Raw genomic sequence first — 19,527 nt, forward strand, 5'->3', positions numbered from 1 at the left:
AACCTAACCTAACCTAACCTAACCTAACCTAACCTAACCTAACCTAACCTAACCTAACCTAACCTAACCTAACCTAACCTAACCTAACCTAACCTAACCTAACCTAACCTAACCTAACCTAACCTAACCTAACCTAACCTAACCTAACCTAACCTAACCTAACCTAACCTAACCTAACCTAACCTAACCTAACCTAACCTAACCTAACCTAACCTAACCTAACCTAACCTAACCTAACCTAACCTAACCTAACCTAACCTAACCTAACCTAACCTAACCTAACCTAACCTAACCTAACCTAACCTAACCTAACCTAACCTAACCTAACCTAACCTAACCTAACCTAACCTAACCTAACCTAACCTAACCTAACCTAACCTAACCTAACCTAACCTAACCTAACCTAACCTAACCTAACCTAACCTAACCTAACCTAACCTAACCTAACCTAACCTAACCTAACCTAACCTAACCTAACCTAACCTAACCTAACCTAACCTAACCTAACCTAACCTAACCTAACCTAACCTAACCTAACCTAACCTAACCTAACCTAACCTAACCTAACCTAACCTAACCTAACCTAACCTAACCTAACCTAACCTAACCTAACCTAACCTAACCTAACCTAACCTAACCTAACCTAACCTAACCTAACCTAACCTAACCTAACCTAACCTAACCTAACCTAACCTAACCTAACCTAACCTAACCTAACCTAACCTAACCTAACCTAACCTAACCTAACCTAACCTAACCTAACCTAACCTAACCTAACCTAACCTAACCTAACCTAACCTAACCTAACCTAACCTAACCTAACCTAACCTAACCTAACCTAACCTAACCTAACCTAACCTAACCTAACCTAACCTAACCTAACCTAACCTAACCTAACCTAACCTAACCTAACCTAACCTAACCTAACCTAACCTAACCTAACCTAACCTAACCTAACCTAACCTAACCTAACCTAACCTAACCTAACCTAACCTAACCTAACCTAACCTAACCTAACCTAACCTAACCTAACCTAACCTAACCTAACCTAACCTAACCTAACCTAACCTAACCTAACCTAACCTAACCTAACCTAACCTAACCTAACCTAACCTAACCTAACCTAACCTAACCTAACCTAACCTAACCTAACCTTTTTTTTTTTTTTTTTTTTTTATCTTGTTAAGCACCCCAAGGCAACCAGCCTCCGCCTGTTAAGACATAGCATGGTCGCCTTGCAGTGCCGTGGCAGCAGTCTCTGCCCACCCTGACTGCCTCCTTGCGGAGGATCTCCCGCCGGGGTCCCCAAAGCCTCTTCAGGGTGAGCCAACCACCTCATTTGGCAGCTAACTCCCCCCTCTTCAATGGGGCTACCCTCCCCGTCCCTATCCTACCTGTAGTCGGCACGCTTTCCGCGTACCGCTACCCCCACGCGTTCCTCTCACACCTGAGGGTCCTTAATGCCATCATCGGGGAGCCCCGACTCCATTGTATGGGGCCAGGACACCCTAGGCAATAAGGCTACCTCCCTGGTCCCTAATCGTCGCCACGATTCATCCCCAGCCTCCAGAATTTTTTGAGGCTTTTTTTTTTTTTTTTTTTTTTTTTTTTTTTTTTTTTTTTTTTTTTTTTTTTTTTTTTTTTTTTTTTTTTTTTTTTTTTTTTTTTTTTTTTTATATTACAGTGCTCCCCCAGCACTGTATGAGCACGACACAATATGAAATAGTACACAATATAAAAAATACACAATATGAAATACACAATATGAAGTAATACACAATATTACAATGAATTATTGTGAAAATACACAACATATGAATAATACACAATATAAAATAATACACAATATGAAATACACAATATGAAGTAATACACAATATTACACTGAATTATTGTGAAAATACACAAATACACAATATATAACACATTAATATTGTATTATAAATTTTTTTTTTTTTTTTTTTTTTTTTTTTTTTTTTTTTTTTTTTTTTTTTTTTTTTTTTTTTTTTTTTTTTTTTTTTTTTTTTTTTTTTTTTTACGCAAATATACACATCACACACATTCCTTGCTCATCAGCCAGGTTCACCCTAGCTTGCTGTAGCTTTGACCCGACTGATGTGTGCGACGTTGACACAAGATTTCACACAATACTTAAATTCCTTTCACACTAATATAATATACATCTTCGAACAGTCACTCACTCACGCAGCAGTACACAAATGAATGATAATATAACAGAAATAAACAAAGAAAATCCTTAACTCTATCATCGACACCGACTAGTGCCCCGCAATCCTCAGAGGTGTGCCCGCAAACGAGGGGGTTCCTCCTTGGCCTTCGTATCCAGGATGTGGTGACCCAGGCTTTCCATCTCCTGCCACGCTTCTCTGGACCTGACCATTCGCCCGACCACGTCGTCGGGTGAGAACGCCGCCACCCGTCTCCTTGCGGCGTCCCACCGGACACAATCGAACCAAGTGTGTTCGACTGTGTCCACTTCATCACAGTACCTGCACATCGCTGATCTTCGGCGTTTAAACCTGTGCAGGTAACTGTTGAAATCTCCGTGGCCCGTGAGGAGCTGAGTGAGGAAGTAATTCACTTCTCCATGCCTCCTCCCCACCCAAGCCCTCACGTCCGGGATCAGGCGTCTGGTCCACTGGCCCGCCTGGCCCACCACCCATCTCTCCTGCCACCGATCAAGGATCCGTGTCCTCGCCTCTTCCTTCGGGACCCCGCCAAATCTCATGCACCTTTCCTCGACCAGCAAGTCAATTGGCGGGGATCCCGCGACGACACAGATTGCCTCATACGAGGCTGTTCTGTACGCACAGGCTGTGCGCAGGAGCAGCCTCCTATGTATCGACGTCAGAAGCCTGTGATACTTGGCCATGCTCAGGGCCCTGCTCCACGCTGGGGCCGCGTAGAGCAACACCGAAGTCACCGTCGTCGCGATGACCTTCCTTTTCTTCTCCGTTGGCCCTGCCGTGTTGGCCATTAGGCGAGAGATCGCCTTCAGGAGGCGTTCACCCTTCTGCGAGGCTTCCTCCACATGGGGCCCGAATGAACGGTTGCTGTCCATCCAGACCCCAAGGTACTTCGCCTTCCGCACCTGTTTGATGTTCTGGCCCCCGATAGCCAGCCGTATGTCTCTCAGAGGCCGCCTTCCTGCAAACACCACGGCCTCTGACTTTTCTGGAGCTATCGAGAGCCCGTGGTCCGCCATCCACCGATGAACGTCCCCCAGGGCCTCATTCCCTCTCCTCTCGACCTCTCGTTCCGTCCTTCCTCTAACCAGCAGGGCCAGGTCATCCGCAAAGGCGACGACTTCCACCCCCTCCGGATACCGCTGCCGCAGCACCCCGTCGTAAGCGATGTTCCACAGCAAGGGCCCCAAAACTGATCCCTGCGGAACCCCTGCCTGCATCTGGAACACCCGCTGTCCGGCATCAGTATCCGCGAGCACTCTCCGGTCGCTCAAGTACTCCTTCAGTATCCGTTGGAGCTGACCGGAGACACCCCTCTCCTCCAACGCCTGCCCGATGACCTCCCAAGGCAGGCTGTTGAAGGCGTTGCGGACGTCGAGCAACACCAGGGCCGGAATCTCCCTCGTCCTCCACGTTCCTCCTGCGGCATTGTCGACGAACTCCATCACGTCGCGTACTGCGTGGACCGCCGATTTTCCCTTTCGGAATCCGTATTGGCGGGGGGATAGCCCACCACCCGCCAATACTTCCGCCGTCAGCCGGCCCTCAACGATCCGTTCATAGACCTTGCCCAGTGTGCTAAGCAAGCACACTGGCCTGAATGCTCCGGGATCGTCCAGAGCGCGACCCGGCTTCGGCAGCAGAACCAGCCGCGCGACCTTCCAACACGCCGGAAAGGCGCCCCGCACGAAGGCACTGTTCAAGCAGTCCAGTACCAAGAGCGGGAACGCCTCCACAACCATGCGAGCCACTGCCCCCGGCACCCCATCCGGGCCCGGGCTCTTCTTGGTGTTAACTTTCGCAGCGGCTCCCTGAAGTTCTGGAAGGGAGATCCGTCTAACGTCGTCCATTGGCGCCACTCTCCACTCCACCGCAGGTAAACTGGGGAAGAGCGAGTCGACTATACCTCCGATCCTGTCGCTGGCTATGACCGGCAGCCTCCTCCCCAGCCTCTTGGTGACAAGCTTATATGCTTGCCCCCAAGGGTCATCTTGAAGCTGGGCGAGGAGTCTCTTCCACGCCTCGCTCTTCTCCTTCCGGATCTCCCGTTTCAGCCGGTTCCTCTCAGTTTTAAGGTCGCGCGCCAGATCCTCGACGTCGTCCCTCTCCCTCGCTCTACTCCTGTTTAGGCGACGCCTCAGACGCTGAACCCCTGCCCTCATCTCCCCGATCGCCGCGGTCCACCAGTACACTCGCTGCCGTGGGCTCCTCCCTGATGTTAATTCGGCTGTGCAGGCTTGCTGAACCGCCTCCATCAACCCAGCAGGGTCCGTTGGATAGACATCTGCAAAACGGTCCGCAAGCCGCCGTCGTAGCCTCGGCAGTCGTCGCTCGTCGACAAGCCACATCCCCTGCCTCTCAACTGGCTGCGGGCCACCCAACTCGATCCACATCCCCCTGTGGTCGCTGCCCAGCTCCTCGTTCAGCACCTCGCAGACCACCACTCGTTGAGCCGCCGTGTCCGATATGTAGACGTGGTCAAGGACTGACCCTCTGTTACCCCTCCAAAAGGTGGGGGTATCGTCGTTCAGACTGATCAACCCGAGCGAGGCGGTTAGCTCTGCCAACTCCTCTCCCCGCTCGTCCGTCACTGCTCCTCCGACTTCGGCAACCTTCGCATTGAAGTCCCCCACTACGAGGGCGGGAACCCCAGCCCTCCTGATGTCGTCTCCAAGGTCGTTAAGGAACTCCACGTAGCCCTCCCACGTGGAGTTGGGGGAGATATAGCAACAGTATACATACATCTCCCCCACCCTTTCCCTAACGAACCCGTCTCCCGTGTGTTGATGGGAGACCGCGAATCTACCTGTGAGGTCCTTCAATGCCGTGTCTTCCCGCCGGTCGATCAGCCATCCCTTGTCCCTGACCACTCTTCCATTTGGCTCCGCCACCAGGGCGAAGTCCGCACCTTTCTGCGAGGCAGCTTCCCACAGGAGGTCGTGGACCAGTCCGCTCCGATTGGCATTAATGTAGAGGAGCTTCATTTCCTGTTATTTGCTCCTCCACACTGCCGATCTCCCTGGCTATGCCCGGACTGTCCACACTTGCTGCAGGGTGGTTTCTCCCTGCAGTTCCGGCGTAGGTGGCCCGTTCCTCCGCAGTTGAAGCAGGACTTTGAACGATCCGGCCCCTTGCAGTCCGCTGCCCTGTGTCCCTGTTCCCCGCAGCGAAAGCACCAGGGTACGTCCTCCCACAGGAACACACGACACGACTGCCACCCGACGCGCAGCTTCCCTCGGGCGACGAGCTCCTCAGCTGCCCCTCTGGCGAGGACCACCGTTGCATTTTGGGCCTGCCCGTATGCCGGCCGCAACGAGGACACTCTGGTTGCCCAGTGGTCGTCCGTGGGCAACGCTTCCTTGACTGCTTGCAGTAGCTCATCCTTCGATACCTCGCAGTCAAGGCCCTTGACGGTGACCGCCCGCGGCCGGTTTCCTCTTCCTCCCGGGGTGATTCTAACCCCCTGGAGGCGCCCCTGAATGCATTCGGAGAGGGCCTTAGCCTCTCCCGCCGTGTCCGTAACCTTGATTTCAAGGCCCTCCCCTTTTCCTTTCTTTGCGGAGACTACTGCCCCCGCAAGTTCACTTCCGGTCCCCGCCTTGACCTCCCGAAGCAGCTCGGCGAACGTCAGCCCCTCCTTGTGCAGGACCACTGTCTTGGTCGGTGTCGCTGGTTGGGAGGGTTGTTCTGGCCTCCTCTTCCCAGCCTTCTCCTTGGTCGTGAAGACCACTCTCTTCTTGCCATCCCTCCTGGCGAAGTATTCCTGGAGCCGCCTCACCACATTCACTGCCCTGCCTGATGATGCAGCCACAGGGATCGCCGCTCCTGCCACGCCTTCTATCTTCTTCAGCCCTTCAACCACGTGCCGGGCCGTCTCCACCTCCGGAGCCTCGGAGTCTATAGCGAGGACGTAAGTCTCGCTCAGGGCCTCAGCCGAGTCCCCAAGCAGAACCTCCGCCCCCACTGAATCCTTTAAAACGCTGCCAGGTACTACCTTCCGGTCGTTCAGCATTTTGCAAATTCTAGGGGCCCTGTTGCACACCTTCTGCGCAAAAACACCCCTCTTCTCTCCTTTGAGATCCAGGACGACTGCCAGCCTCCGCCCTGCCTCCTCATCCGGAAATCCTTCGCGGGCCTCAGTACTCCTGAAGCAGTCCAAAGGCCACTTCTGAGATACGAGACCCAGGAGCCGCTCTGGTTCCACCCCTTTCTCCAATTGCAGGCGGATTTCTCCCCCTGCAGCCTCCGTGATCTCCATCACGTCCTCCTCCGGGTCGGTCTGGACTCCAACATCACTCGTCTCGGGAACCGTCAGACCCTCCACACGGTCCATAACCGAGTCCACCTGTTTATCCAATATCCAAGCCGCCTCCTTAATCTCCCGCTTGGTATTGGTGTTGTCCCTTATTAAGGCCAACAGCTTGTTGACCTCATTTCTTAAATCCAGAAGATCCGGGTGCGACGCCCGTTTTCCCTCCTCCGAAGAGTCGTCGCTACCCGCGCTCCTGATCCTCTTCCTCGGCATCACGACGAGGAAAAGAAGGGAACAAGAAAGAAAGGGAAAAAAACAAGGAAAAAGTAAAAAATTTGGAAGAAATGCCTCTAGCAGGCGAACCGAAAGAGATAGGAAAAAAGTGTAGGGAGCAAAAAAGATGTATACGTAAAGAGGAAACTTTTTGGGGGAGAGGGGCAGAAAAAAAATTTTTGGTCCGGGGGGGGGGTGAGAAAAATGCTCCCCGCGAAACTTGAGGGGGGGGGTGGGGGGGGGTCGGGGGGGGGTCAGGGGGGGGGGGTCCGGCCTAGACCCAAAAGGGTTTGGGGCTAGGTGGTCCCTAGCCGGAGATATAGGGAAACAAAGGTTTCCCTATATAGCACTTAGAAAAAAATCGAGTGAAAAATTTTCAATCACTATGATATGTAGTTCTTTACGAACGACTCTCACCCACACACAACATATAAAATCAAAAAAAATATTCTAAGTCCTTAAAAGTTATTCAAAAAATGCCCGCCTTAACGCCCGGCGAGCAACGACATATAGAACTATAGACTAAAAAATTTAAAAAGTTTTTTTAAAAACTTAACCTATTAACTGTCTCTCTTTGCCACCAGAGAGCAGCAGCCGCTTGTACGCTAGCGAGAGTTCACTAACCAACAAAAGTCACGTTGGCAGCCCTGCTACCACCGCTTCCTTTTTACGCCACGTGCTAAAACTAGGTTATGAACCTAAACTAAGAATACTTATAACTAATTTCACACGCTAATAATCACTGTTTTTCTTCTTAAAACTAATTTATATATATAAAATGAATAAGTATATATAGTTTTAACTTCCTAACCCTAATATTAAATTAAATATGGAGTACCACTGTTTTGCCGCCACGTGGTCGACCACCAAATACACAAAAAAGCTTATAGCTCGGCAATTAACCGGCCGATTTTCACCGTTTATACCTTATATTAAACAGAAACACACGAGCTATACACTGCACACATTTTAAAACTAATATAATAGGAAAATACCACTGAAAACACACAACTTAGCAGGAGCATATACAACAGCTGCTTTGGCTACACGAGTTCAACTCCAACTAACCTAACCTAACCTAACCTAACCTAACCTAACCTAACCTAACCTAACCTAACCTAACCTAACCTAACCTAACCTAACCTAACCTAACCTAACCTAACCTAACCTAACCTAACCTAACCTAACCTAACCTAACCTAACCTAACCTAACCTAACCTAACCTAACCTAACCTAACCTAACCTAACCTAACCTAACCTAACCTAACCTAACCTAACCTAACCTAACCTAACCTAACCTAACCTAACCTAACCTAACCTAACCTAACCTAACCTAACCTAACCTAACCTAACCTAACCTAACCTAACCTAACCTAACCTAACCTAACCTAACCTAACCTAACCTAACCTAACCTAACCTAACCTAACCTAACCTAACCTAACCTAACCTAACCTAACCTAACCTAACCTAACCTAACCTAACCTAACCTAACCTAACCTAACCTAACCTAACCTAACCTAACCTAACCTAACCTAACCTAACCTAACCTAACCTAACCTAACCTAACCTAACCTAACCTAACCTAACCTAACCTAACCTAACCTAACCTAACCTAACCTAACCTAACCTAACCTAACCTAACCTAACCTAACCTAACCTAACCTAACCTAACCTAACCTAACCTAACCTAACCTAACCTAACCTAACCTAACCTAACCTAACCTAACCTAACCTAACCTAACCTAACCTAACCTAACCTAACCTAACCTAACCTAACCTAACCTAACCTAACCTAACCTAACCTAACCTAACCTAACCTAACCTAACCTAACCTAACCTAACCTAACCTAACCTAACCTAACCTAACCTAACCTAACCTAACCTAACCTAACCTAACCTAACCTAACCTAACCTAACCTAACCTAACCTAACCTAACCTAACCTAACCTAACCTAACCTAACCTAACCTAACCTAACCTAACCTAACCTAACCTAACCTAACCTAACCTAACCTAACCTAACCTAACCTAACCTAACCTAACCTAACCTAACCTAACCTAACCTAACCTAACCTAACCTAACCTAACCTAACCTAACCTAACCTAACCTAACCTAACCTAACCTAACCTAACCTAACCTAACCTAACCTAACCTAACCTAACCTAACCTAACCTAACCTAACCTAACCTAACCTAACCTAACCTAACCTAACCTAACCTAACCTAACCTAACCTAACCTAACCTAACCTAACCTAACCTAACCTAACCTAACCTAACCTAACCTAACCTAACCTAACCTAACCTAACCTAACCTAACCTAACCTAACCTAACCTAACCTAACCTAACCTAACCTAACCTAACCTAACCTAACCTAACCTAACCTAACCTAACCTAACCTAACCTAACCTAACCTAACCTAACCTAACCTAACCTAACCTAACCTAACCTAACCTAACCTAACCTAACCTAACCTAACCTAACCTAACCTAACCTAACCTAACCTAACCTAACCTAACCTAACCTAACCTAACCTAACCTAACCTAACCTAACCTAACCTAACCTAACCTAACCTAACCTAACCTAACCTAACCTAACCTAACCTAACCTAACCTAACCTAACCTAACCTAACCTAACCTAACCTAACCTAACCTAACCTAACCTAACCTAACCTAACCTAACCTAACCTAACCTAACCTAACCTAACCTAACCTAACCTTTTTTTTTTTTTTTTTTTTTTTTTTTTTTTTTAACTTGTTAAGCACCCCAAGGCAACCAGCCTCCGCCTGTTAAGACATAGCATGGTCGCCTTGCAGTGCCGTGGCAGCAGTCTCTGCCCACCCTAACTGCCTCCTTACGGAGGATCTCCCGCCGGGGTCCCCAAAGCCTCTTCAGGGTGAGCCAACCACCTCATTGGGCAGCTAACTCCCCCCTCTTCGATGGGGCTACCCTCCCCGTCCCTAACCTACATGTAGTCGGCACGCCTTCCGCGTACCGCTACCCCCACGCGTTCCTCTCATACCTGAGGGTCCTTGATGCCATCATCGGGGAGCCCCGACCCCACTACACTTGCCAGTGGAGCCAGAACACCCTAGGCAAGAAGGCTACCTCCCTGGTCCCTAATCGTCGCCACGATTCATCCCCAGCCTTCAAATCTTTTAAGGCTTTTTTTTTTTTTTTTTTTTTTTTTTTTTTTTTTTTTTTTTTTTTTTTTTTTTTTTTTTCCATGTGTCATTTTGCTGACATTCTTTTCGTCCGCCAGCCCGAAGGTACCTTCAGGGTCTGGCCACTACATTCCCGGACCAGAATGACTAGTACATATTTTCAAAAAAAGAACAAAAAATCATCATAAAATTAAAAAATCAATCACTCTATGCATCACATTTTATAAATTTTTTTTTTTTTTTTTTTTTTTTTTTTTTTTTTTTTTTTTTTTTTTTTTTTTTTTTTTTTTTTTTTTTTTTTTTTTTTTTTTTTTTCCATTCATTCGATGCATACTCCTCACGCCGCCCTGTGATCCACTAGGGCGCCCGTGGGGAGCAAACTCATACAATCCAATCACATTCATCCCCAAAAACAAATAACAATTAACACAATATTAATAAACACAATAAACACAATAAATGAAATACACAATAATAATTACGACACCGACTGTCATCCACCAGAAGCCGCATCTCATAGGCGTGCACGCAACCGAGGGGGTTCCTCTTTGGCCTTCGAGTCCAGAATGGTGTGAGCCAGGTCTGCCGACTCCTGCCATCCCTGTGAGGACCCGACCATCCGCCTGACCACATCGTCGGGTGAGAACGCCGCTACCCTTCTCCTCTCGACGTCCCACCGGGCACAGTCGAACCAAGTGTGCTCGACCGTGTCCACTTCGTCGCAGTACCTGCACGTCGCTGATCTCCTGCGTTTAAACCTGTGCAGGTAACTGCCGAAATCGCCGTGGCCCGTGAGCAGCTGGGTGAGGAAATAGTCCACCTCTCCATGCCGTCGCCCCACCCAAGCTCTCACGTCCGGGATCAGGCGCCTGGTCCACTGGCCCGCCTGGCTCACTGCCCATCTCTCCTGCCACCGATCCAGGATCCGTGCCCTCGCCTCTTCCTTTGAGACCCCACCAAACCTCATACATCTCTCCTCAACCAGTAAGTCGATTGGTGGGGATCCCGCGACGACACAGATCGCGTCGTAGGAGACTGTTCGATACGCACAGCATGTGCGCAGGAGCAGCCTCCTATGGATCGACTCCAGCTTCCGACGGTACTTCTCTACGCCCACAGCTCTGCTCCATGCTGGGGCCGCGTAGAGCAGTACGGAAGTCACCGTTGTCGCGATGACCTTCCTCTTCTTCTCCGTTGGCCCTGCCGTGTTTGCCATGAGGCGGGAGATCGCCGCTAAGAGGCGCTCACCCTTCAAGACAGCCTCCTCGACGTGGGGCCCGAATGAACGATTGCTGTCCACCCAGACCCCGAGGTACTTCGCCTTTCGCACCCTTCTGATTTCTGCGCCGTCGATAGCCAGACGAATGTCTCGCAGTGGCCGCCTCCCGGCGAAGATGACAGCCTCCGACTTTTCTGGCGCTATCGACAGCCCGTGCGCAGCCATCCAAAGGTGAACTCTTCTCAGCGCCTCGTTCCCCTTTGTCTCGATCTCCCGCTCCGTCGCTCCTTTTATCAGCAGGGCCAGGTCATCCGCGAAGCCGATGACCTCCACCCCCTCGGGATACTGCTGCCGCAGCACTCCATCGTATGCGATGTTCCACAAGAGCGGTCCCAAAACAGAACCCTGGGGGACCCCCGCTCTCATGTGGAACATCCGCTGTCCGGCATCAGTATCAGCGTACACTCTCCGGTCGCTCAAGTACTCCTTCAAAATATGCTGGAGCTGACCGGAGATTCCCCTCTCCTCCAACGCTTGCCCAATGATCTCCCAGGGCAAGCTATTGAAGGCGTTGCGGACATCGAGCAACACCAGGGCCGGAATCATCCTGGTTCTCCAAGTGCCTGCCGCGGCAGTGTCGACGAATTGCATCACATCCCGTACTGCATGGACCGTGGATCTGCCTTTTCTGAATCCGTATTGGCGAGGGGATAGGCCTCCCCCCGCCTCTACTTCCGCCGTCAGCCTGCCCTCGACGACCCGTTCATAAACTTTACCTAGTGTGCTAAGTAAGCACACCGGTCGGAATGCTCCAGGATCGCCTTGGGCTCGGCCCGGCTTTGGTAGCAAGACCAGTCGCGCGACCCTCCAGCAGGCCGGGAAGACGCCCCGCACGAAGGCACTGTTCATACAGTCCAGCACCAACCACGGGAACGCCTCCACGACCATCCGAGCCACTGCCCCCGGCACCCCGTCTGGGCCCGGGCTCTTCTTGATGTTAATCCTCGCAGCGGCTCCCTGAAGTTCTGGAAGGGAGATCCGTCTGGCGTCGTCCATCGGTGCCACTTGCCACTCCACCTCAGGTAAACTGGGGAAGAGCGATTCAACTATACCGCCGATCATGTCCCCGGCGATGACCGGCAGTCTTCTCCCCAACCGCTTGGTGACAAGCTTGTAGGCTTGCCCCCAAGGATCATCTTGTAGTTGGTCGAGGAGTCCCTTCCACGACTCGCTCTTCTCCTTCCGGATCTCCCTCTTCAAACGATTCCTCTCAGCTCTCAGGTCGCGCGCCAGCTCCTCGACGTCGTCTCTCTCCCGTGCTCGACTCCTGTTGAGGCGACGCCTCAGACGCTGCACGTTAGCCCTGATCTCGCCAATCGTCGCGGTCCACCAGTACACTTTCCTCCTGGGGCTCCTTACAGCCGTCAGTTCTTCTTCACAGGCTTGCTGAACCGCCACTGCCAGTTCCTCCGGATGTTGCGGGTAAGCTTCATCGAAGCGGTCCGCAAGCCGCCTCCGGAGCCCCGGTAGATGCCTTTCGCCGACAAACCACGTCGCCTGCCGCTCCGCCGGTCGCGGGCCACCCAGCTCAATCCAGATTCCCCTGTGGTCGCTGCCTAGTTCTTCCTCCAACACCTCGCATCTCTCCACTCTCCGTGCCACCGTGTCCGTGATGTAGACATGGTCAAGGACCGATCCCCTAGTACCCCTCCAGAAGGTAGGGGTGCCGTCGTTGAGGCTGACCAACCCGAGCGAGGCGGTCAGCGCCGCCAACTCCTCTCCTCGCTCGTCTGTTATCTCACCACCTACTTCAGCATTTTTTGCATTGAAGTCCCCCACAACAAGGGCGGGAACCCCAGCCCTTTGGAGATCGTCGCCGAGTTCGCTAAGGAACTCCACGTAGTTCTCCCACGTGGAGTTGGGGGAGATGTAGCAGCAGTAGATGTAAATCTCCCCCACTTTCGCCCTAACGAACCCGTCCCCAGGATGTCTGTTGGAGACTGCATGTTTCCCTGTGAGGTTCCTCAATGCAACGTCCACCCGTCGGTCAGTCAGCCAGCCCCCGTCCCTGACCATTCTTTCATTCGGTTCAGACACCAACACGAAGTCGGCGCAGTCTCGAGATGCAGCTTCCCACAGGAGGTCATGGACCAGCCCGCTCCTGTTTGCGTTGATGTAGAGCAGCCTCATTTCTGGCCGGTCGTACCTTTACAACACCTGTCGCCAAAGCTGTGGCCGGCCATCTTGCATTTGCTGCAGTTCGGCTGCTCTTTGCAATCCCTTTTGTAGTGGCCCGCCCCTCCGCAGTTGTAGCAGGCCTTAGATCTATCCGGCCCCTTGCAGGTCGCCGCCCTGTGCCCCTGCTCCCAGCAGCGATAACATCTGGGATCCTCCTCCCATCTGAGCACACGGCACGACTGCCACCCGATGCGCAACCTTTCTCTGGCCAGTAGTACCTCAGCTGCCCTCCTGGCGAGGACCACCGTCGCGTTTTGGGCCTGCCCGTACGCAGATCGCAAGGAAGTCACCTTCGTTGCCCAGTGCTCGTCGTCCGGCAACGCCACCTTCACTGCCTGCAGCAGCTCTTCCTTGGTCACCTCGCAGTCCAGGCCCTTCACTACTACCGGTATCGGCCGTTCCCCTCGGCCCCCCGGTGTGATCCTCACTCCTTGGAGGCGTCCCTGTATCCTCTCGGAGAGGGCCTTTGCTTCACCCGCCGTGTCGGTGATCTTAATTTCAAGGCCCTCTCCGCGTCCCTTCTTCGCAGAGACTACCGCCCCCGCAAGTTCGTCACCGGTCCCCGCCTTAACCTCTCGGAGCAGCTGAGCGTACGACAGTCCCTCCTTTTGGATGACGACTGTCCTCGTCGGTGTCGCCGGTTTAGATGGTATTGTAGCCGTCCTCCTGCGGCCTGGTTCCTCCTTGGCTGCATAGATGACCCGATGCACGCCGTCCCTCCTCGCCATGTACTCCTGAAGGCGCCGCACACAGCTCACCCCTTTCCCGGCGACCATCGCCACCGGGATCGCTCCACCTGCGACGCCCTCTATCTTCTGTAGTCCCTCGACGACGTGTCGAGCCATCTCTCCCATCGGCAACTCCAGGTCCACTGCCAGGACGAACGTCTCACTCAGAGTCCCATTCGCCTCCCCGAGCAAGACTTCCGCCCCCACCGAGTCCCGAAGAACACTCCCAGGCGTGACTTTGCGGTCATTGAGCATCCTGCATATGCGCGGCGCCCTGTCGCATACCCCTCGCGCAAAGTCACCCTTTTTGTTGCCACCCAAGTCCAGCACCACGGCGACTCGCTGACCGGCTTCCTCCTCCGGAAACCCCTCCTTTACCTCGGTGAACCGGAAACATCTCCCGGGCCATTTCCTGGAGACAAGGCCCGGAAGCTGCTCCGGTGCGACTCCCGTCTCCAGTTGCGCCTCAACCTCCTCTCCAGAGGCCTCAGCAACGTCCATGGCACCCACCTCCGGCTCCGTCTGGGTCGCCATCTCGTTCGTTTCTTTGACAAGCAGGCCGTCCACCCTGTCCATTACGGCATCGACCTGCTTGTCGAGAATCCAAGCTGCCTCCTTGATCTCGCGCTTGGTGTTGTTATTATCGCGAATCAAGGCCAGCAGCTTGTTCACCTCGTTTCGTAGATCCAAAAGATCTGGGTGCGACGCCCTTTGGCCCTCCTCCGCAGAGTCGTCGCTGCCTGCACTCCGTATCCTCTTCCTCGGCATGCCGACGTGAAGTAGGGAAGGAGTCAGTAAAAAGGAATGGAAGAGTATGGGAAAATAAGAAAAAAATGCCTCTAGCGGGCGAACCGGTGGAGGGAGAAAAAAAAGTGCGGGGAAGGAAAATGATCTATATAGGAAGGGCAAACTTTTTGGGGGAGAGGGGTAGAAAAAAAATTTTTGGTACGGGGGGGGGGTGAGAAAAATGCTCCCCGCGAAACTTGAGGGGGGGGAGGGGGGGGGGGTGGGGGGGGGGGGGTCAGGGGGGGGGGGTCCGGCCTAGACCCAAAAGGGTTTGGGGCTAGGTGTCCCCTAGCCTGAGATATAGGGAAAACAAGGTTTCCCTATATAAACTTGGTGTGAGGACTTAGAAAAAATTTTGAAGAAATCGAAAAAATATTCTAAGTCCGTAAATTCAATTTGAATTTTGCCCGCCCGAAGCTGGACGAGCAAAGACAATAAAACCGTACAAGATAAAAAATAATCGATTAATCGATTGACGATAAAAATTATCGTAAAAAGAGTTTACGATAATTTAACTCTACGATAAAAAACACGTTGGCAGACCTGCTACCAACGCTTCCGCCTTCTCGCCACGTGCTTAACCTAACTTAAAAAATCACTTAAAAACTCTAATTACTAATTCTACGCTTAACAAACACTGTTTTTTCCTTTACAACTAAAAACTACTACTAAAAACGAAAAAGTATATATATTTTTCCCGCGTCTGGCCCTAAAATTAACTTAAATAGAGCGTACTTACAAAATGTCGCCACGTGGTCCACCACTTATAACACAAAATAATTAATAATTAAATAACTAACGAACCGTTTTTGGCCGGGTTTGGTTTTTTTCACTTCAAATAACAAAACCTACAATCTACAAGAACTTAACACCGATATATAGTATTTAAAAATTAAATCTAAGTAACTCACTGTTTGCCGCCACGCGGCCACCGTATTTAACACTAAAAACGTTGTATCTTGGCCAATTATTAACCTAATTTAATAAATCATACACCAAAACACTTGTCCTACTCTATATTTTACTAAAACTAAACAATAAAGGCTAAAACCACAGGGTTAACGCACCAAAAAGCTAAACTAACAGAGCCGACTAATGGCGATGCTTCCTTGCTCGAGTCCAGTGCTCGACAACCTAACCTAACCTAACCTAACCTAACCTAACCTAACCTAACCTAACCTAACCTAACCTAACCTAACCTAACCTAACCTAACCTAACCTAACCTAACCTAACCTAACCTAACCTAACCTAACCTAACCTAACCTAACCTAACCTAACCTAACCTAACCTAACCTAACCTAACCTAACCTAACCTAACCTAACCTAACCTAACCTAACCTAACCTAACCTAACCTAACCTAACCTAACCTAACCTAACCTAACCTAACCTAACCTAACCTAACCTAACCTAACCTAACCTAACCTAACCTAACCTAACCTAACCTAACCTAACCTAACCTAACCTAACCTAACCTAACCTAACCTAACCTAACCTAACCTAACCTAACCTAACCTAACCTAACCTAACCTAACCTAACCTAACCTAACCTAACCTAACCTAACCTAACCTAACCTAACCTAACCTAACCTAACCTAACCTAACCTAACCTAACCTAACCTAACCTAACCTAACCTAACCTAACCTAACCTAACCTAACCTAACCTAACCTAACCTAACCTAACCTAACCTAACCTAACCTAACCTAACCTAACCTAACCTAACCTAACCTAACCTAACCTAACCTAACCTAACCTAACCTAACCTAACCTAACCTAACCTAACCTAACCTAACCTAACCTAACCTAACCTAACCTAACCTAACCTAACCTAACCTAACCTAACCTAACCTAACCTAACCTAACCTAACCTAACCTAACCTAACCTAACCTAACCTAACCTAACCTAACCTAACCTAACCTAACCTAACCTAACCTAACCTAACCTAACCTAACCTAACCTAACCTAACCTAACCTAACCTAACCTAACCTAACCTAACCTAACCTAACCTAACCTAACCTAACCTAACCTAACCTAACCTAACCTAACCTAACCTAACCTAACCTAACCTAACCTAACCTAACCTAACCTAACCTAACCTAACCTAACCTAACCTAACCTAACCTAACCTAACCTAACCTAACCTAACCTAACCTAACCTAACCTAACCTAACCTAACCTAACCTAACCTAACCTAACCTAACCTAACCTAACCTAACCTAACCTAACCTAACCTAACCTAACCTAACCTAACCTAACCTAACCTAACCTAACCTAACCTAACCTAACCTAACCTAACCTAACCTAACCTAACCTAACCTAACCTAACCTAACCTAACCTAACCTAACCTAACCTAACCTAACCTAACCTAACCTAACCTAACCTAACCTAACCTAACCTAACCTAACCTAACCTAACCTAACCTAACCTAACCTAACCTAACCTAACCTAACCTAACCTAACCTAACCTAACCTAACCTAACCTAACCTAACCTAACCTAACCTAACCTAACCTAACCTAACCTAACCTAACCTAACCTAACCTAACCTAACCTAACCTAACCTAACCTAACCTAACCTAACCTAACCTAACCTAACCTAACCTAACCTAACCTAACCTAACCTAACCTAACCTAACCTAACCTAACCTAACCTAACCTAACCTAACCTAACCTAACCTAACCTAACCTAACCTAACCTAACCTAACCTAACCTAACCTAACCTAACCTAACCTAACCTAACCTAACCTAACCTAACCTAACCTAACCTAACCTAACCTAACCTAACCTAACCTAACCTAACCTAACCTAACCTAACCTAACCTAACCTAACCTAACCTAACCTAACCTAACCTAACCTAACCTAACCTAACCTAACCTAACCTAACCTAACCTAACCTAACCTAACCTAACCTAACCTAACCTAACCTAACCTAACCTAACCTAACCTAACCTAACCTAACCTAACCTTTTTTTTTTTTTTTTTTTTTTGTTTTTTTTTTTTAACTTGTTAAGCACCCCAAGGCAACCAGCCTCCGCCTGTTAAGACATAGCATGGTCGCCTTGCAGTGCCGTGGCAGCAGTCTCTGCCCACCCTAACTGCCTCCTTACGGAGGATCTCCCGCCGGGGTCCCCAAAGCCTCTTCAGGGTGAGCCAACCACCTCATTGGGCAGCTAACTCCCCCCTCTTCGATGGGGCTACCCTCCCCGTCCCTAACCTACATGTAGTCGGCACGCCTTCCGCGTACCGCTACCCCCACGCGTTCCTCTCATACCTGAGGGTCCTTGATGCCATCATCGGGGAGCCCCGACCCCACTACACTTGCCAGTGGAGCCAGAACACCCTAGGCAAGAAGGCTACCTCCCTGGTCCCTAATCGTCGCCACGATTCATCCCCAGCCTTCAAATCTTTTAAGGCTTTTTTTTTTTTTTTTTTTTTTTTTTTTTTTTTTTTTTTTTTTTTTTTTTTTTTTTCCCCATGTGTCATTTTGCTGACATTCTTTTCGTCCGCCAGCCCGAAGGTACCTTCAGGGTCTGGCCACTACATTCCCGGACCAGAATGACTAGTACATATTTTCAAAAAAGAACAAAAAATCATCATAAAATTAAAAAATCAATCACTCTATGCATCACATTTTATAAAATTTTTTTTTTTTTTTTTTTTTTTTTTTTTTTTTTTTTTTTTTTTTTTTTTTTTTTTTTTCCCATTCATTCGATGCATACTCCTCACGCCGCCCTGTGATCCACTAGGGCGCGAGTGGGGAGCAAACCCATACAATCCAATCACATTCATCCCCAAAAACAAATAACAATTAACACAATATTAATAAACACAATAAACACAATAAATGAAATACACAATAATAATTACGACACCGACTGTCATCCACCAGAAGCCGCATCTCATAGGCGTGCACGCAACCGAGGGGGTTCCTCTTTGGCCTTCGAGTCCAGAATGGTGTGAGCCAGGTCTGCCGACTCCTGCCATCCCTGTGAGGACCCGACCATCCGCCTGACCACATCGTCGGGTGAGAACGCCGCTACCCTTCTCCTCTCGACGTCCCACCGGGCACAGTCGAACCAAGTGTGCTCGACCGTGTCCACTTCGTCGCAGTACCTGCACGTCGCTGATCTCCTGCGTTTAAACCTGTGCAGGTAACTGCCGAAATCGCCGTGGCCCGTGAGCAGCTGGGTGAGGAAATAGTCCACCTCTCCATGCCGTCGCCCCACCCAAGCTCTCACGTCCGGGATCAGGCGCCTGGTCCACTGGCCCGCCTGGCTCACTGCCCATCTCTCCTGCCACCAATCCAGGATCCGTGCCCTCGCCTCTTCCTTTGAGACCCCACCAAACCTCATACATCTCTCCTCAACCAGTAAGTCGATTGGTGGGGATCCCGCGACGACACAGATCGCGTCGTAGGAGACTGTTCGATACGCACAGCATGTGCGCAGGAGCAGCCTCCTATGGATCGACTCCAGCTTCCGACGGTACTTCTCTACGCCCACAGCCCTGCTCCATGCTGGGGCCGCGTAGAGCAGTACGGAAGTCACCGTTGTCGCGATGACCTTCCTCTTCTTCTCCGTTGGCCCTGCCGTGTTTGCCATGAGGCGGGAGATCGCCGCTAAGAGGCGCTCACCCTTCAAGACGGCCTCCTCGA

Source organism: Lycorma delicatula, chromosome 13, assembly GCF_047948215.1.
Source record: "Lycorma delicatula isolate Av1 chromosome 13, ASM4794821v1, whole genome shotgun sequence".
Classification (NCBI taxonomy): domain Eukaryota; kingdom Metazoa; phylum Arthropoda; class Insecta; order Hemiptera; family Fulgoridae; genus Lycorma; species Lycorma delicatula.